The sequence below is a fragment of the Vigna radiata genome, chromosome 6, assembly GCF_000741045.1.
Source record: "Vigna radiata var. radiata cultivar VC1973A chromosome 6, Vradiata_ver6, whole genome shotgun sequence".
In the NCBI taxonomy this organism is placed as follows: Eukaryota; Viridiplantae; Streptophyta; class Magnoliopsida; order Fabales; family Fabaceae; genus Vigna; species Vigna radiata.
In genome coordinates this window covers 3,731,517-3,751,446 of record NC_028356.1, presented here as the reverse complement: position 1 = coordinate 3,751,446, position 19,930 = coordinate 3,731,517, and the positions used below count along the sequence as shown (strand labels likewise).

The window sequence follows — 19,930 nt, the reverse complement described above, 5'->3', positions numbered from 1 at the left end:
CATTTATGAATAAAATAAAATAAATATTAAAATAAATTTTAATTAAGAAGAACATGTATTGTTATACTATTTAGTTTAAAAATTAGTACAATTCAGTTTAAAATTAGTATAGTTAGTAGTTCAGTTCAATTTATATTGTAGTTTAGTTAAAATTAGTGTACTTTAATATTTAGTTAATAGTTCAGTGCAATTTACAATTCAGTTTACAGTTCAGTTCATGGTTTACAGTTCAGTTTGTCTGAACTGGTTTACAGTTCAGTTTGTCTGAACCGGTTTAGAGTTCAGTTCAGTTTGTCTGAACTGTTTTACAGTTCAGTTCAGTTTGTCTGAACTGTTTTACAGTTCAGTTCAGTTTGTCTGAACTGTTTTACAGTTCAGTTCAGTTTGTCTGAACTGTTTTACAGTTCAGTTCAGTTTGTCTGAACTGTTTTACAGTTCAGTTCAGTTTGTCTGAACTGTTTTACAGTTCAGTTTGTCTGAACTGTTTTACAGTTCAGTTCAGTTTGTCTGAACTGTTTTACAGTTCAGTTGAACTGTTTTACAGTTCAGTTGAACTGTTTTACCGTTCATTGTCTGAACTGTTTTACAGTTCAGTTTGTAACAGTTCAGTTTGTCCACCCTTAATTCTCATTATGAATATCGAATAAAAGTGATCCAAATTCTTGTCATTACAGGTAGAAACTTTCAATGCAAATAAATAAAAGTACTGCGTCACAATTTTCCAACTTCTATTGTACGTTAAGGTTTATGAACTTTCAGAAATACTAGAATTGGACTCCAAATAATATCTAATAGCATGCAACATTTTAAGATAAAAAGAATTATAAATAATATAAACTATGAAGAATATACATTTAGTTACAAAAATTTATTTTTATTGTTGAACAACTTTTTTATCTTCACAAGTAATTTTTTTTAATATTACATTACAATAACTTTTAATTTCGAGAATTTGAGCACGAGAAGACCAGCCTAAGGATCCGTGGTCTAACAACATTAATGTTCTTGTCTATCAAAATTAAAATTATTATTGAGACTTTTTGGTATTGTAAAACAGATTCATACTAAAGATTCAATAAATCCAAATATATCAAATAAGCACATTTAATCATATTCAGATTTATAAGAATGAAAGCGGAAACAAAAAGACCAACCTCCAGCCATTGTTGTATGCTTGCCTAATTTCTGGTTTCTGAACCCTTGCTCTTAAAACACAATGGTGATGTATATGAAGGAAAGAGTAGGCTCACTGACCTGATATGTAGTACTCCAAAAACCATCACATAGTATTTTATACACTTTCAGAATATTAACTGCTTTCTTAATATTAACTAAAAATAAATAAAATAAATAGGATATGATATAATATTAAAAGGGTTAAATATGCTTTTAGTCCCTGAAGTTTCACTGATTTTTGGTTTTAGTCCCTGCATGAAACATTTATGGCATTTCGTCCTCTTAGTATGGAAACATGTATATTTAGTCCCTAAAAATATACTACGTTAATTTTTTAGTGAGGTGGCTAACGGCTCTGCACATCTTCTCTATACACTGTCTGCCACGTCTTCCCCACCCAAAATTAGGGTTTCAGATTGGGGAAAAGGGGAAAAACTCCTTCTCGGAGAAACTGTAGTGTTCTTGCACCCAAAAATTCCTTGGAACGAAAATGTTTCATAAGAAGTACCTCAATCTTGATCGGACTTTAGATTTCTACAAATCCTTTAAGATTGGAATGCAGATTCCTATAAATCCTTTAAGAAAACAACACTTCCCTGTACATAGCCACAATCTCGGAAAAATTCCCCACCCAAAAAATTCCTTCTCGAGAAAAATCACGATTGGGTTTTGTCTTGCAAGTCTGGTTGTGGTTGCAAGTGGTGGAGAAACTGCATCACTCGCGTCTGGGCTTCTCGGAGGTTGGTTGCGGTGGAGATTGGGCTTGTGTAGGTGGTGGCTGAGGCGTCTTGCGGCGGCTTTGCAGCGTTGGTGGAGCACGGTGGCTTGTGCGCTTTCTGTTGCTGGGTTGGTTTTTTTTCTGAGTGCAGGTTTGAAGATGGCTGGCCATGGAGGTTGAACGGTGGCATGGTGGCGATGCGAACAGACGAGTTCGCGAGAGGAAGGAGAATGCTGTGGTGGTGTGACTTTGTAGTGGCGGGATGATGATGGCGGTGATTGCTGTGCGACGCGGCCTTGGACGAGCTCATGGTGGCCGGTGAGAGTCGCTGGGTGGCTGCCATGGAGGAGGTAGCGGCGCAGGAGAAGGAATTTTTCCACTTTCTCCCAATCCGAAACCCTAATTTTGGGTGGGGAAGACGTGGTAGGCAGTGGACAGACAAGACGTGGCAGTGCCGTTAGCCACCTCACCAAAAAATTAACGTCATCCAAATTTAGGGACTATTCGTACATGTTTCCATACTAGAAGGACGAAATGCCATCAATGTTTCATGCAGGGACTAAAACCAAAAATCAGTGAAACTTCATGAACTAAAAACATATTTAACCTAATATTAAAATAATATAATATTAAAACGTAACCTCTCTTCTGTATAAGGCTAACAGTATATTATTCCACATTACCATCATAGAAATAAGAACGACTACTAATTAATATCAAGATATATGTTTAAAATTAGAATTAATATAGAATATAAATTGTGTATACCGGGGAATATTCAAGCGTGACAATTTTTATTGTTATAATAAAAATCACTTAATACCATTACAAATTTAATTATTATTTAAAAATACAGAATATAAAAAATAAACTCATGTGATGTGTGAAAGGAAAGTATTTTCTGTAAATTGTATAAATATATACATGCAATCAGGTGCAACCAGAAAAGATATAAAAGCAGAAAACCAGTCAGAATCAAAACAAAGAACTTAAAAAAAATTGAGACATGAGACTGAGCTCGTGAGACTATCTATTTTGGATATTAAAGAAGAAATTGTAGAAGAAATTTCGCGTGTGATTTATTCAATAGTTCAATTTTCACAATTTTGATCTTCTTACCATTTGAGATATTAGTACAATTTGCATATATTATTAAATTCGTGTTAGCTTAATATTTACTATATACATCATTAATTCATCCCGACTAGTAGTTTTGGCCTCATACCATAAACCATTCATCTCGATTAATCACATGTCATCATAAAGTTTCATTTAAACATTGTAACATTCATGGAAATAATATGTACCACATCTCCCTCATTTTCAAAAACTATATACTCTCGTCATCCTTGGTAGCATGGTGAAATGCAACTTTCAGAGTTTTTAAACCTTGTAATTCTGGCAGAGGGATGTCAAGTACTTCATAGTACAATATGTCCGAAGTCTGACATGCATTAAGGGAAATAAGATGTTTTAATTTTAAACAAGATACAAAAAGAAAGATTATGCATTAAGTCAATGATTACCTGATCACAATGATACTTAACAGGCTTGGGTTTTGGTTGCTGAGAGTAACAATTGTGAGGCGTAAGCCTGATTATGGATGGATCATCCAAACCAAGTTGTTGAGCCACTCTCTCCACTACATCATTATATTTATAGAGCCTTGACCTATATATTAATGTACAGAGTATACGGTAAGGATGTAATTCCAAACAAAATAATTAGTAAATACTTACATGTTCTCTCAGCTAAAACTGCAATATATTAGATCGGATGCCACAAGAGGGAAATACATCGGATGCAACAAAGATTCATGTTTTGCCAAAACCAGAAGTTCAAATATAGACATTACTCAGTACCGTAGCTCCTCTTTCTCAGGATCATATAACTTGAAGGAAAGTTATATATCATCATTTGTCTTGTCAGGTGGTGCAATAGGAAGTAAATCCTAAATATTCATGTAGTTTGTCAGAAGGACAAAATTTGAATATTCATGTTCATACAATCAAAGTGGAATACAACTTCCATAAAAACAAATGTTACCAGCCAGAGCTCCACTTCCAAAAACAATTTCAACTCTGCATTGTGAACCTTGTTTGATACCTCTCTCAACTGTCCGACCTGTAATGCAAATCAGTTCAACAAAAAGTATGAACAACTTCAGATAGCACAGAAATACGTGGCAGAAATTAAGCAAAAGCTGGGAGATATAAATAACAATAGAAGTATTCAACATCTCAACACAAATAATAAAGCAAACCTCAGGGTCACAAAAAGTAGTTTAAATGTTTACCAGTTGCTTTTCTTATTCATTTTCAGAAATAAACAACTACCCAACCATGGGAGAAATGAAATGTTTAAAAGCAAAGCCAACACAGAATTAACTGTATGCCCAGCCCAAGAAATACAATCCAAAATAAGCAAATCAGCCAGGAATTTAACGAAATTGGCATGTTGATATAGACATGAAGCAAAAAACAGATTCAACACACATATGTGGGGTAAACAAGAAATGGATATAAAGCTGGAATGCGGGTATATAAGCAAAATAATACAGATTGTGCTTCTTCCATGGGTGTCAACGGTTGATATGGACGATATGTACGGTTTTGCCGCTTTGCCCATAGCCAAAAGCGCTGGAATTGAACTGGTATGTTAAACTCTTTAGCAACCTCTTCCTGTTAATCACACGGATCAGCCAGCAATCAGATTCAAAAAATGAAACCAATGAAAGTAGGTGTTTTGGGCAAGCATATAGGAAAGCATTTATATTTCCTAATAGTATTTATGTCATAGCTGTGTTAGATAAGTAACCATGCAGAACACTTTATAAATATTTCATATACTGTCAGTTGCATTTTTCTTTTATCCTCTTATGCTAAATTAAACTAAAATACCATAACAATCAGATATTAATGTTTAGTCAACAATAACTTGAGGTAATTTTTAAGACAATAACTCTATTTTTTCATTCAAGACTTTTCAAATTTCTGTGCCCATGTCCATGTCAATCAAATCTGTGTCTCCTGTCACTTTTGGCTGTTGTTTGTAACATCTTCAAATACAAATAGAAAATCAAAGAACAGGAAGATTTATATGGAATATGTTTTCATTCAGCTAAAGCTTCATAAGTTTTATACTTTAACAGTCTTCTAAATATAACTATCACCTCAGAATAAGCATCAACGCTAATGATTTTTCATGAATGACATGTATAAAATGTTTTAGTAGTGAGAAAAATTAAGATACAAACAAATCCAACTTGGATTACAACATATTATCAGTATTCCATATCCCAGATCCTACGTGGCTTATCTTCAGTCAATTGATATCGAGACTACTCATCAATTGTGAACATAATATAGCGAAAAGAAGGGGCAAATTCCATGTCACCGAATCCCTCTCACAAGGAAAAGAACAAAATAATAGTGTTGCTCATTCTTTGAAAAATAATTCTACTGAAAAAGATCTCCTTTTCCAATCCTATTTTGAATTTTTTCCCATTACAACATTTATAATAATATAGATTTCGGTCAATGGACAGTTTATAATATCCACAACATAAAACAATCAAAAACAAATAAGGCATGCTGTCAGAAAAGTAGTTTGTCCTGAATTCCAGTTTTTTTTCCAAATAAAAAGCAACTCCGTGACAGAGTAATGTGAACAGCATAACAACAGCACACAGAGAGTATTGAGATTTTGAGGAAGTGTAATGAGAAATGAAAACTGTATATTATTGATTCTGCATGGTCTGATATATATACATGCAGAAGTAACAAAATGCTGATAACAGAAAAACTAAAAAATATAAGCGTATTTAAATTACAGAATCCATTAGCTAATATACGTATACAACCCTATCTAATCATATGTCGCCACAGAAATATGTAATCAGTAGACCAATGATATACTCATCTTGGCCACAGAATTCTCCTATAACAGTAAAGAAACCGGAAATTCCATCAAACTTCGCCTTCATCAGTTCTAAAAAGTCCACCATTTTATGTAGGACAGGTTTCATTGCCTTCGCATACATCCAAAATTCTGAATAAATTGTAATATAGTTTGCACGATCTTATTCAGCAGAGTTTATCATCCTACTCAGCTCCGATCCTGAATCAGCAAGATCTTTCGGATTTGCATCAGCAGCATCTTTCGGATTTGGATTTGCATCAGTTTGCAGTAGTCATCTTACTGCGATCAATAGAAAAACATTAGGAACAGCATGAACGAATCCAACGCAAAATCGAATCGATCGAACAGCAACATAAAAACACTGCTCAAAATCGAATCAATTTAAAAAAATAATGAGACCGAATCGAAGGCAAAAACTGAATCAAATAGAATGAGAGAGAAGAGACTCATCTGCGTGGTCGAAACTAAACTCTCTAAACTCTGAGTAACATTGCAAAAAAACAATAATAAGAGAACTGAAATGGAGAGATGAACCGAGAAACCTCAGTCTCGAATCCACTGTCTGTCGAATCCTGTGTCTGTCAAATCCTCTTCTGAGAGAGCAATTTGAAAGTTCGTTGTGAGGGGAAAGTTTATAGACAGTAGTTTATATAGGGAGCGGGAAAGTAAGAAAAACTATTTAAATCTTATTATTTCTTTAACCCAGTAATTATATTGTTTTTAATTAACATTTTTCACTTTATTTTTATAATATTCTCCAAATATTATAATAGGACAATTATAGCTTAATATTATTATTTTAGAAATAATAAAATAAATATCAAAATCAAATTTATTTATTTATTAAATATTAAATATAAAAATACTAAAAATATATTAAACAATCTTAGATTTATTAAAATCTGATTTAACCCTAGAGTGAGTGACAAATATTGTGTAATATAGGAAAGGAAGGTGACTTTTTGTGGTCATGTTGTCGAGTTTTTCCGGTTTAGTAAACTAATATAAACACAAATCAGTTAAATTTTAATTTTAAATTGAAAAGTGAATTTTAGTAAACTTATGAATTTAGTTTTATATGCTATTGAATTAAAGTTCGTTTAATTAAGTTTTAAACTTTCATACATTTAGAAATTTTTAATTAAGTCCCGTTAAACTTCTGTAATTTATTAAATATAGTAAATCTTAAACTGTAATTTATAATTTTATAATTTTACATAACTTTAAAAATAATTTTTATTAAATATAATGAATCTTATAAGAAAATATCATTATAATAAAATATTGTATAACAACTTTTAAGTGGGGTAATAAAATAATTATGCTAATGAAAAAAAATGTAACAACAAAAATTCAATTAAAATGTTTAAAATATTTTTAGGATATTTAATAGAATACAAACACTAGTACAAAAATCATATTTTATGACGTACAAAAACGAACTATGACGTACATAGTTTTATACGTTATAATAGATGTGTAGCAAAAATTTATGTTATCTGAACATGTTATGTTTCTAAAAGAAATAACTCTAGTGAATGTGAACATAGATAATTGTTTCGAATTGATATTAAGTAAAATTATCTATGTTCATATTCACTAGAGTTATTTCTTTTAGAACCATAATATGTTCAGATAACATAAATTTTTGCTACACACCTATTATAAGTACAAAACTATGTACGTCATAGTTCGTTTTTGTACGTCATAAAATATGATTTTTGTACTGATGAAAAGTTTAACCCAAATTCAATTGAAGATTTTTAAATTTGTCAAAGATTTAACATTTACTTAAATTTTAATTAATTAAAAATCTCATTACAAATTTTAAATCAGTCTAAATTAGCCATTCTATGCATAATTATTTTTCTTTTCCAGAAACTGCAGTAATTTATTACTAAGAAAACAAAACCATGTATTTTTTTTTACTTAAATATTATACTTATTAAAACATTAAATCATGTATTACGAAAATAATTGACAAAATTTGATTGGACATTGTCTCGTTGGCCAGATCACTCGACCTGAATTTAGATTTTGGATCCACTTCAAGAATAAAAAAAAGTAAAACACACACACTATCAAGAATTAAATAAATTATTTATTTATTATAAATATAACAAAATTATGTTGTTGTGATATATAAATAACACACACTATCGAGAATTAAATAAATTATTTATTTATTATAAATATAACAAAATTACGTGATATATAAATAAAAGAATCTTTATTAGAGCTTCACTTTAATGTTTAGAGTACGAATAATGTAACATTCCAAAATATATGACGTTTTTATATATTTAGAATGTCTCAACTCATGAAAAAAGAGAACACTTAAGAGTATTCCAAATGGTAACATTATGTGGTACAATTATCCAAAATATAGAAGGAATTTAAATCTCAAATACAAGCTTCATAACTCTCCAAAATACATAACTGAATAAAGGTTCAAGGAGACCTAAAGAGTGTTTTCAAAATATAGACCAGGATAAAATAAAAACTAGAAGTCTTTTCAAAATAAAGAGTTCTCTAAACTAAGAGCTAGTTGAATTCCTAAGCATCAGGGCCGGTTCTTCTTCGTTCTCCAATGCGCGCTCCAGTGGTACATCATCAGCTACTGCTCACATCCAAAGGATTGGATGATCATCGCAAGGGGAGAGACACACATATAACACACACAATGCAAGGGTAAGCTAGGTTGAAAATCATGCAAGATAAGTCCAAATTCAAACTAACATATACTTAACAATATGCACACAAGCAAGCAAATAAACATTCTATCAGATTATACATTAAATGGAACTAACTATCATGTTATACAATCACACACACAACATGCCAAGACTATAACACAATACAGACTAAGACCGAACGCATTTTGTTGACACCAATGACCGACCATGTGATTTGATCATCCGAACTAGTATGAAATGTCAAGTTCCAAGGGTTTGTACACCCGGGTGGTGTAGTAACTAGGATACACTCAACAGCTGCCACCCAAGGTTAGTCCATCCAAACTCATCTTGGCCCATAATGGAGACACCCAAGACTAGGTAGGACCTCCTGTTATTCTCACCACATGTCATCACTCTCTATTTGAGCATGAATGATTATTAGAATGTCAGGATAAACCCCATAAGGACACTCCGGCCATTCATACGGTCAATCACAACAAACCACAGGGCACCACTATGTAACCTCCCTTGAGGATCATGGAATTACGTCCATCAACCATACTTGTTACACTTACACCAACCACCACTTTGTTACACTTACACCAACCACCACTTTGTTACACTTACATAAATCACATACTTTGTAAATACATGCTTTCAAACTATAATTCACAACGCAATACATCATACTCTTAATCATGTTGCACAATCATCCTTTAGTTATGTCATAAAAACAACTCATACATACTCAGACATTACCTATTTTCACAGAAACATCACTTATTATCATAAATTTTTTTATAGCATATTATTACCAACACTTACTTAACTTAAAAAGCTTGGAGACCCTCACCAATGGATCCGGAAGGGTCAAAAACCCCCAGAACGACCTAAAGAACGTCCAAAACGGACGTCCAAAACTCCCAAAATGTCAAAAACATCAAAAACACTCAATTTGTCGCAAAAAATTCGTTCAACGCACCCTTCCTGGTGCATTATGCGAATTAAGCTGCTAGAGAGGCCTAGAAAATTTCGCTCAGCGCACCCTCCTGGTGCACCGTGCGAATCTGAAGACTCTGCAACACGAATTCTGCATAATTTTGCAGTTTACGCCCCTCCAACCCATTTCCAAACTCGTTTTAGGCTATTAGGTGAATTTCCAACATCTCTAATTCGAAGTATATGATGAATTAAACTTGTATAAATAAATTGAATTGTTCCTAGAATCATTTCTTAGCTTCTATGTATCAAATTTCCACTCACAACCTTCATTTCATCAACTCAAGGTACTAAGTCTGAATTTACCAAATAGAAGTTATTTTACAACATTGCGACACTTCTAGCAAGTCATATATGACTTGCCTAAACTGTCTAAACTGACCATAACAGCCCTCAACCTCAATTGCCAATTTCGACTACCTCACTTCCTCTCCCCCTAACTTGAAACAGTTTCAACCACTAAACCTTTACTAAGTAACCTGCCTAATGACCATTTACAGCTTACCCAACTCAATTTCATCGTCATACATTACTCATATCAAATTCGAGTCATACATTCACAATTCATAACATAGTCAATCATCACTACATGTTCATATACAAGAACCACAAACCTCTACTTCAAACAACAGTAGAATCATCAAAACAGCCCATCAAGCATTATATCAGCATAAGTACACAAAAATTTAATTCAAGCAACCAAGAGTCCCACAAAACAGTAACGAGAATCCTAGCTTCCCTTACCTCTAACTCCAACAGTTAAGCTCATAGGTGAACGATATTGCCCCGCGTCTCAGGGAAATCCTAACAGTGCCTATAAATCATCAATTGATGATAAAATAAAAATTTTAGAGCACAGTAACAATTACAAATTGAAAGAAGGAGCAATGGGTCACATGCAATCAAACTTGTTGCATGTTTATAGCCCTAAGGAAATGGAAAGTGGGGTTTTTTTACCAGTTGAAGAAAAGAGGGTTTGATCGGATGGAAACAAAACTCTAAGCTCCCAGATTGTTTAGGAGGTTCCTATTTAACAAAAGGATTAATAAACTTTGAGTTATGGTGGATGGAAAGTGGAGCAATGAAGGAAAGAAGAAGAGTAGTTGTGTTTTGAAGAGGAAGTATCGTGGTAGAGAATAGGCTGGAGACATCTGAAGATAATGTTTTAATAAAAATTCATTTAGTCATTAAAACTTTACCCAATGCCCTGCTATCACGTGTGCACAGTCATGTTTTAATTTGTCAGACCTTACAAATAAAATTGATATTTCAACATCATTTTTTTTTTCAAATGATTAATTAATTTGGTAAATAAATTTATATATTTTTATTAAGATTAATAATAGTGTTAAAAATACAATAAATACAAAATATTAAGTTTACGATGTCTAATTAAGATATAATTTAAAAATGGATGTGAAGAATAAATATAATATAAAAGTACTATTTAACACTTTTATACTTTGAACAAATAACTTTTATAGTCTAACCGTGTGAAGTCTCTCTCATTGTCAAGAGGAAAATTATGGTAACATTGTTAAATGTTAGGCGCAGATTCTTCCCAAGACTTTCTCACACTAAAACATTATACACGCACACCTACATATGCGTCGAGTTTGGTGACAATTTTTGTATGATAAATAATTAATAAAATTAAGGTATTTCATTTTTATTATAACAAAAAAATATTATAGTTTTTACCATAAATTTTTTAATTTTATTAATATTTTAGGCAATTAAAGATATGTTTAAAATTATTATGTATATTTATTTAAGTAAACTTAATATCAATATACAATTAACTTTACAAGAATTATCAAAAGATTTTAATTTTATTGAGAAAAAGTAAACAGAAGGTTTCTTTAAAATTAATTCCATATTAAACATGTTGTAGAATATCAAATGTATATGTTTAATTACTTTATTTATTAATAAAAATTTTAAATAAAATTAACATAATTAAAGTTTTTATACTAAGAACTTATGAAATATGATACTACTTGTTGTAGTGATGATGTGTAATTTATTAATTTAGAGTATAAAAAAATGATGTATTATAACTGATAATGGATTTAAAATAATGTGATTAGATTATTTTAATAATACAAATTTAAAGTATAAATAAAATTATTATAAATGAATTTTATCTAAAGATTTACTAGAGAATTGGTGACCGTAAAATTTTCTTACGATTTTTTCTAATTTCTGTGTAGAGTTACCTGTACTTTGATTAAATTGATGATTTTTCTTCTAAATTGTTTTGTTTGACTCTCTACAATCTCAATAGACCGAACCTTCACTTGTCTTCTCTAACTTTCATATCTTCAACTTCTAATACGTTATATGGGTTTGACACATACTTTCTAAGTTGAAAAACATAAAACACGGAATGAAGATTCAACGATTGAGGAGGCATAACTATTTCATGAGCTGCTGGTCCCACTCGTCACATGATCTGGTATGGACCAATAAACTTAGGAGACAACTTTCTAAAACAAATATCTCTTCCCACACTATCGGTAGGAGTCACTCGTAGAAAAACACGATTTCCAAGTGTAAATTCCAACGATCTCTGTATGTGATCAACATAAAACTTCTACCTACTTTAAGATACATTCATCCTCTCTTGAATAAGCCTAACCTTTTATGTGGTCGACTGTAGCAACTCAGGCCTTATCAACACAACTTCCCCATCCTAATACTAACACAAGTAAAAAAAAGGTTTCTTTAAAATTAATTGCATATTAAACATATGTTATATAATATCAAATGTACATGTTTAATTACTTTATTTATTAATAAATTTTAGATAAAATTAACATAATTAAAGTTTTTATACTAAAATTGAACTTATGAAATATGGTAGTACTTATTATAGTGATTTTGTAATTTATTAATGTAGTGTACATAATATTATGTCTTATAATTGATAATGGGTTTAAAATAGTACAATTAGATTATTTTAATAATAAAAATTTAAAGTACAAATAGAATTATCATAAAGTTTCATTATTTTAAAATCATATTTTTCTAAACACTTTTCTTCCAGAATTTTTTTTCTTCTCTTTAGATTTTTTCACCGTCTGTTCATTTTTTTGAAGACCAGAAACAACTAGGGTGATTCTTGTGGATAGCTCTTCACTATTGTCTGATCAATTTCTCTAATATAGTAAGTTGGTATTCTATACTGTTCTTAGTTTGTATGTTTATACTGTGTATATAGATCATCTTGGTTTGCATGTAGTGTCTAAGCTTTTTACAAGAGTATCCATTGCTCAATGATCCTAATGGTGTGTCCTCATTGTGTTTGTATTGTTCATAGGAGAAAATAAAGTTTTTTGTACGTGTGGAGGTGTTTTTAGGATTATTGAGCAGTTTGATTCGTATTTCAGGTGAGGGAAGCTAATTGCATTATTTTTAAGTTGTATATATCTTGAAATTTGCGATCATGACGAAGTTGTATGATGAAGTTTGATCTAATAAATTTTGTTCATTTTGGATGTTTGCCTTGTTGTTTGTCTTGACTGAGGTTGTGTTGATTGGAGAACTTATGATCTGATCAATTGAGCTAGTTGGTATGTGTCTTGACATTAAAAGTTCTTTTTACCAAAGTACTAAGAAGGGAATATCAATTTGACCATTTGAACAAGATTTATTTTCCCAAATCATGGAATATTCATATGTTATTTTTCGATATAGCATTAAGTGGTGGTAGGCTGACACCGAACGCCAGTTCATTGTGAAGGTCTGGGAAGGTGTTGATAAGCGGTAATAAGGCATCGTTGAGTGTTATCTTTCTCTGCAGGTCTGAAGCAATTTAGTTTCAAGACATTGAACATTAGGAGGGTGTTGTTGAGCCTAGCTTTTTACTAGAAGAATGGTGTTGAGCGCCACCTTTTGCGAGAAGTTTGTCGTTGGACACCATTTTCGAGTGCCAGATTTTATGTTGAAGTTTTTTTCTACTTTGGCTTGTTTGAGATAAATTTACCATGAATTTTATGGATATTTAAGAGTATTATGGTCTTTTATTGCGTGATAATATTGTTGTGAACATGTGTTGTAAATAGTGTTGAAGGAATTTCAAGAAGAAACTTTCTTGTGGTGATTGCATTAGTGTATCCATTAATATATGAATTTCTTATTGGGTATTATCTTGTTGCTCTAATAATTATTTAATCTTAAGTAGAGAAGGATGAGGTATATGGTGAGATGAGCATATGGTCATAGTCTAGGGGCTTTATATTGGCTAAAGATGTTAACGGACTAACCCTGTGTGTTGTAGGATGAAACTCATTGGCAATGACTTTATAGAGTAGTAGAGACCATCACAAGTTCATAACTTGCCAGAGTTTGATATCAATATGATAACGTCCATTTTTACCTATTTTTGTCTGTATTTTGTTATGAATAAATAAACTCTTTCCTAGATTTAATTTTGTTTCATCCTCAAGTTTAGTGTATTTTGTATTGTTTTGTATTTTAGTTTTTGTATGCTTGTTTTACCTCTAATATCCTTGTTTATAGGTGTAAAATAAGTTAATAGGAAGCTTTTGTGGTGAAATAAAACAAGCTGGAACTCAAGGAAGCATGTTTCGACAAGAAAGAATTAATTTTAAACAAACACCCACTTTAGGGGCACTAGAATCGCACTCAAGCCTACAAACATGAAGAAAAGATTCATTTGTATGGTTATACTGCTATGGACCACCCCTAGTTTTGCTACAGGTTTCGCACGAACGAAGATGGTGATGATAGTGGCGCAGCCAACAGTAATGTTGTGGTTGTTGTGTCTTGAAAAAATGGTTGAAGAGACACTTTGATTTACGATGGTTGGTGGTGGCACAACGACAAGAAGGATGGCATGGTGGCTTAGGGTTTCTAGGTGTGTTGGAAAGAAGTCGAGATGACGTGGTTGGTCACATCACAAAAAATAGAACAACTCATTCATTGATTACTCACGTGGATAATGTGTCGTTAATGATTTAAACGTCTTTATGAAAAAGACCAAATTGAACAAAAATTATAAAAATTGAGACCATATTGAACACTTGAAAAAGTTAGTCTCATATTAAACAAAGTAGACAAAAATAGAGACAAAAAATAATATTAAGTCTTCTGATTTTAAGTCAATACTTAATTTTGCTATCATCGTGTTGTTGTGATTTACACACATAATCCTATTTACTTTTAAAAACACCAAATTTCATATCCATCCTTATTTTTACCAAGAACAACTCAAAATATATAACTTTATCATCAAACCAACACACAAATAGAAAATTACACAAAATTAAGAAGACATTAATATAAAAAGTGAAATCCTTAAAAACTAGGCCTTTTTCCTTAAATTTCCTATTCTAACCAAAAGTGCCTTTGCAATTTTTTTTATCAAGCCCAACCATAAGTGTATATCTAAAACAAAGCTAAATTTTGAAGCATAACTAAATTTTCAATTTCAAGCAAGTTAAATTTTCCTCAGCTTAAAATAATTCGGAGATTTATAAATAAAAAAAGATCGAGAAGATATGTTTTGGCCAAAGACCACTAAAGTTCTAGATCAACTCAAAAATTTAGAATTTAAGGAAGAAAGCATGTAATAAAAAATATTTTAGAAAAAGAAGAAACCTCATGCATGGAATTTCCAAAGCCTAATATGCATGTATCAATTATGAGAAAGATGAAAGTTTGAAGGGAAATGATAAATTCACTTAGCGAGGTTCTATATATATCCTTGAGTTTTGTTCTTAGACAAATAACAAATGAGAAAGAGAGATCGAAGGAGAAGATAACTTAAAGAAATGACTTCCTAACTATGCAAATAAAAAGAAAAATCTTCTCTCTCTCTCTCTCTCTCTCTCTCTCTCTATATATATATATATATATATATATATATATATATATATATATTATTTTATTTTTTTATATTTCTAAAGGTACCCATATTTTAATAAGTTAACACCTTCATTCTTTTTTCATTGTTAAATATAATAATCTCTATAAGCTCAATCTTAAGTCCAAAAGAATGTTGAATCCTAAATATCTGAACTTATAATATTTACATCTCCTTTCAAATTCATATATATATATATATATATATATATATATATATATATATATATATATACACACACATTTATATAATAAAATAAACATTCAATTAAATTTATAGATAAAATAAATCATACAATAAAAAGAAAAAGAAAAAGAAGGCAACGACATATAATTATGATTCATACGAAGATGAAAAAAAAAACGGAGAAACCAGTTTTGTCTTCAAATATAACAGGGAAGATAGACGACAATTTAGTAAAGAGATGTAAAAAAAATAAATTTATTAATTATCGCTTTAATTACGATTATGCTGTTATTTTGAAATCAACAATTTAAAATCGTTTTAATTTATCTGTATTAATAAGTATTTCATATAAAATAAAATGCATCTGATTAGCTTTTGTTTCCTTACGTTACGTCTTAAAATAATCTGAAGTAATTCAACATCGATTTATTTATTTAGTTGACTGTATGCTTTTTATTAATTAAAATTTGATCAAATTTAAAAAAAAATAAAATTGTGCAAGTAAAAAACATACTTAAATTTTTTAGTAGAATATGAAAAAGTGGAAATACAAATACTAACATAAGTTATTACTAATTTACTATGACGTAGGAAAGTTGCACCTCTGAGTGCAATTAAACTATGTAATCATTTGGATTTTAAAACCACCAAATATTTATTTTTAATTTTGGTACTTTGAAGTTTCTAAGAATATATATATATATATATATATATATATATATATATATATATATATATTATTGTCTCAACCTTTAATATTGTAATTTTATTAATTTTTAACTTTTTTTATATTCAAAAATTCACTTACTTACATTATATAATTATATTCAAACTATTATCAATTATAGTTATAGTGAATTAAATAGTTTTTAGGTATTACATTTACTTATTTTTATTTTTTAATATTTTATTTATTAATTAACTTTTTACATAACAATGTTTTATTTTTAAATTTTAGTGTTTAATAGTATAAATCTTTATTTATATGTAATATGAAAAAGTATTTTTTATCCTATTTAATTCTTACTTTTTTTTTTCACCAGAACAATTTTTGTTTTGTTAAAATAATTTTCTATTATCTCTCTATAATTAAATTATATTCTTAACAATACATTAATTTGTTTTTTATGATTTCACTCAATTATGTATTTAATTATTTTTAAGACCTACACTTCAACACTTTCACTTCTGATGTTTCATTTATTATATTTTAATAATTAAGATCAATATCATAAATTTTATTTATAATCATCAACAAGGATTGAAGTTCAAAATATAAAAAATTTATGTTAAATTTAAATTATTATTAGTTTAATTTGTATTCTTTGTCTAATTTTATTTAAGTCGTGTACTATAATATTTATTAGTGTATAAAAAAATAGATTTTGTTAGAATTTAGAAAAAGAAAAAAAAAACATTTGAACTATTTTTAAAACTTGAATACTTGTTGTTTTTTATAATTTTATAAAAATATTTTTAACTTTCTCAATTTTATTTTATTAATCTATATAAAATTAATAAATATTTTGATTGTCATCAATTTTTTTTCATGTATAACTGTATAAAATTTATATAATTTTTTCAGTTTTTATTCAATTATTATTTAGTATTTTAATTCAAAATTTATATAATTATAATTTCTTTTAAATACTTGAAATTGAAAAAATGAGATATAATTTTTATATTTAATATTTAATAATATCATATATTTTTTCTTTTGTCATGATTCTCTTTTTATGAAAAATAATAATTGATATTAAAATAATAAAGAAGTTAATACTGGCATAGATATATATTCTTATTCGGTGAGGAATGTTATTTGAAAAAAACTTTATGAAAAAAACGTTGCGGACATTACCACATTACCTTGAATAGACCCATTTGCAGATGATTGAATACTATCCGTTGAATTACCATCAGGTTTAGGGAAAGGAGCTTGTAGAAGACGAATAAACAAATTTTCCATGGAAGGGAGCTCTTGACTGGTCAGAATTTGACGGCGATATTGCTCATAATCTGGATGCATTCCTTGAAGAACCAGCATCTTTAACAGATTATCACATTTGTTCTTTATTTCTTCCAAAGTATCAGCTTGCATATATGTTTTCAGCTCCTCAACTACAGATTGGGCCTTTGAAACATAAGAAATCATGTCATGATGACGTTGTTTAAGGGTGACCAGTTTTTTTGCAGAATCATAGAGCCCTTGAGTGTCATAACCAAAAACATTCTGAGCCTTCTTCCAAAAAGTATGACATGTTTTGAAAGCTCTGAGAATCACTAGGACATCAGGCTCAACAGATTGCCATAGCAAAGCACAGAGTTGATAATCAACCTTTTTCCACAGATCACGTTTTTCTTCTGAAATTTCATCCAATGATTTCTCCAAGTGATCATAGTGTCCCTGTTTAAGAAACCAAAGTTCTACGGAAGTAGACCAGGCTAAATAATTTTTGCCATTCAGTATCTCTGATGTGATGTTTGGTATCCCAGAAACAGAGAAAAGAGAACCTTCTGATTTCTCATCCTTAGGGTTTGCTGAATCCATTTTCCAATATTAAATTAAAACTTAAAAAAACGTTGAGGAAACAACACAATGACAATGGCACTGAGACTCAGACACCTAAAAGTAGAACCACGATGAAAGGTAAGATTAGAGAAACAAAATAAACAAAGAAGGCGCAACAAGCAAATTTGAAAAATTATTTATACTTCTCAGTTAAGTAATTGCAGAAGAATAATTGTTCAATACATTTAACTATCTTACCAATAATCATCTTACCATTTCCAACAGAAACTACAGTTCAGTATCATTTTTTTCATGACATTTTATATGTGAAAGCACAGAGAGGTCAAAGAAACAAACCTGGTGTACTACACTTTCTTCAATATAGTCATAATCAAGCCATTGTAACCCCACCACCTTAAATACTAAAATAACTCTTGAGTTACCCAATCATTTTTATTTTGAATATTTAATAATTTTATTACTTTAAATTAGTTATTTAATGAATTAAAATATTCTTATGTTGAAGTACAAAAATATGCTATATGATTTGAAGGATTGATGATATATATATTATTTTATACATTACATTTTCACCTACAAGAAAATACATTGATTATATAAAATAAAATAAAAATAAACAACTATAATAAAATAAAATAATGACATTTTATATGTACGGGTCTTAAACATAATTTTAATTTAAGACGTGTTAAATTTTTATTTTAAAAAACTAAAAAATAAAAGAATACAAACTAACACATTATATTTTTTAACATGATTAATACAATATTCATAAAAAAAAAAATTGTATCAAATTTTTAAAATAGAGACAAAATTAAGACAAATAAAAATAAAAGGATTTATCTAAGATTTTTCTATAAAAAAATAAGAACGAAATACATAATCTAATTTTAAAATATATATACTATTTGAGAAGCAGGGAAAAAGAAAAAAAAAAGAGTAGAATTTTGAATTTCGTAAATTTGTGTGAATGGAAAGTTAAAATTATGAAAGTATTAAATTTGTTTTTAAGCACAAATTTAAATAAGAATAGTAGTAAATGATTAACGAAAGGAAAAAAAAAAAAAGTAGAATTATGAATTTTGTAAATTTGTGTAAATGGAAAGTTAAAAAATTTGTTAAAATTATGAAAGTATTAAATTTGTTTTTAAGCACAAATTTAAATAAGAATAGTAGTAAATGATTAACGAGAATAAAATAGAATAATTACTTTATATTATCTTAATCATCATACAAGACTTTAATTTTTAGAGCATCTTATCATATATATTTAATTATCTTTTTGTAAATTAATTGTCGTTACAGGTAGAAACTTTCGATGAAATAAATAAAAGTACTGTGACACAATTTTCCAACTTACGTTAAGGTTTTATGAACTTTCAGAAATACAATATATATATATATATATATATATATATATATATATATATATATATATATATATATATATTAGACAAAAGAAAGTATTGCAACAAAAGTTTACAAAAAAAATTCAAAATCATCAATCTCCACCATTCCTATTAGAATTAATATGTAATAATATGCAACATTTTAAGATAAAAAGAATTATAAATAAAATAAACTATAAAGAATATACTCTATTTTTAAAACATTTAGTTACAAAAATTATATTTTTATTGTTGAACAACTTTTTCTTTTTTTCATCACAAATAGATTTTTTATATTACATTAAATTTTAATTTCGAGAATTTGAGCATGAGAAGACCAGCTAAGGTTCCATGCTTGCAAATCATCTTCTCAGTTTTTATATTATTATTATTATTATTATTATTATTATTATTATTATATAATATTCTTGTCTCTTTTTATAC

General features: G+C 29.2%; 2 long non-coding RNA genes across 3 annotated transcripts; both read right to left on the bottom strand.

Annotated features, from left to right (window-relative positions):
- Positions 1 to 3,711: 3,711 nt before the first annotated feature.
- LOC106764581 lies at positions 3,712 to 4,612 on the bottom strand. The gene is made up of 3 exons (XR_001375942.2): positions 4,453 to 4,612; positions 3,941 to 4,018; positions 3,712 to 3,845 (listed from the first exon to the last, which is right to left on the bottom strand). It is a non-coding gene; the product is annotated as an uncharacterized LOC106764581 (long non-coding RNA).
- A 3,630-nt stretch (positions 4,613 to 8,242) lies between these two features.
- On the bottom strand, positions 8,243 to 10,712 carry LOC106764493. Of its 2 annotated transcripts, XR_001375922.2 has the most exons (3): positions 10,450 to 10,712; positions 10,237 to 10,306; positions 8,243 to 8,435 (listed from the first exon to the last, which is right to left on the bottom strand). It is a non-coding gene; the product is annotated as an uncharacterized LOC106764493 (long non-coding RNA). The 2 variants fall into 2 exon arrangements; XR_002668064.1 differs by having other exon boundaries at positions 10,237 to 10,712.
- Between the last annotated feature and the right edge of the window lie 9,218 nt (positions 10,713 to 19,930).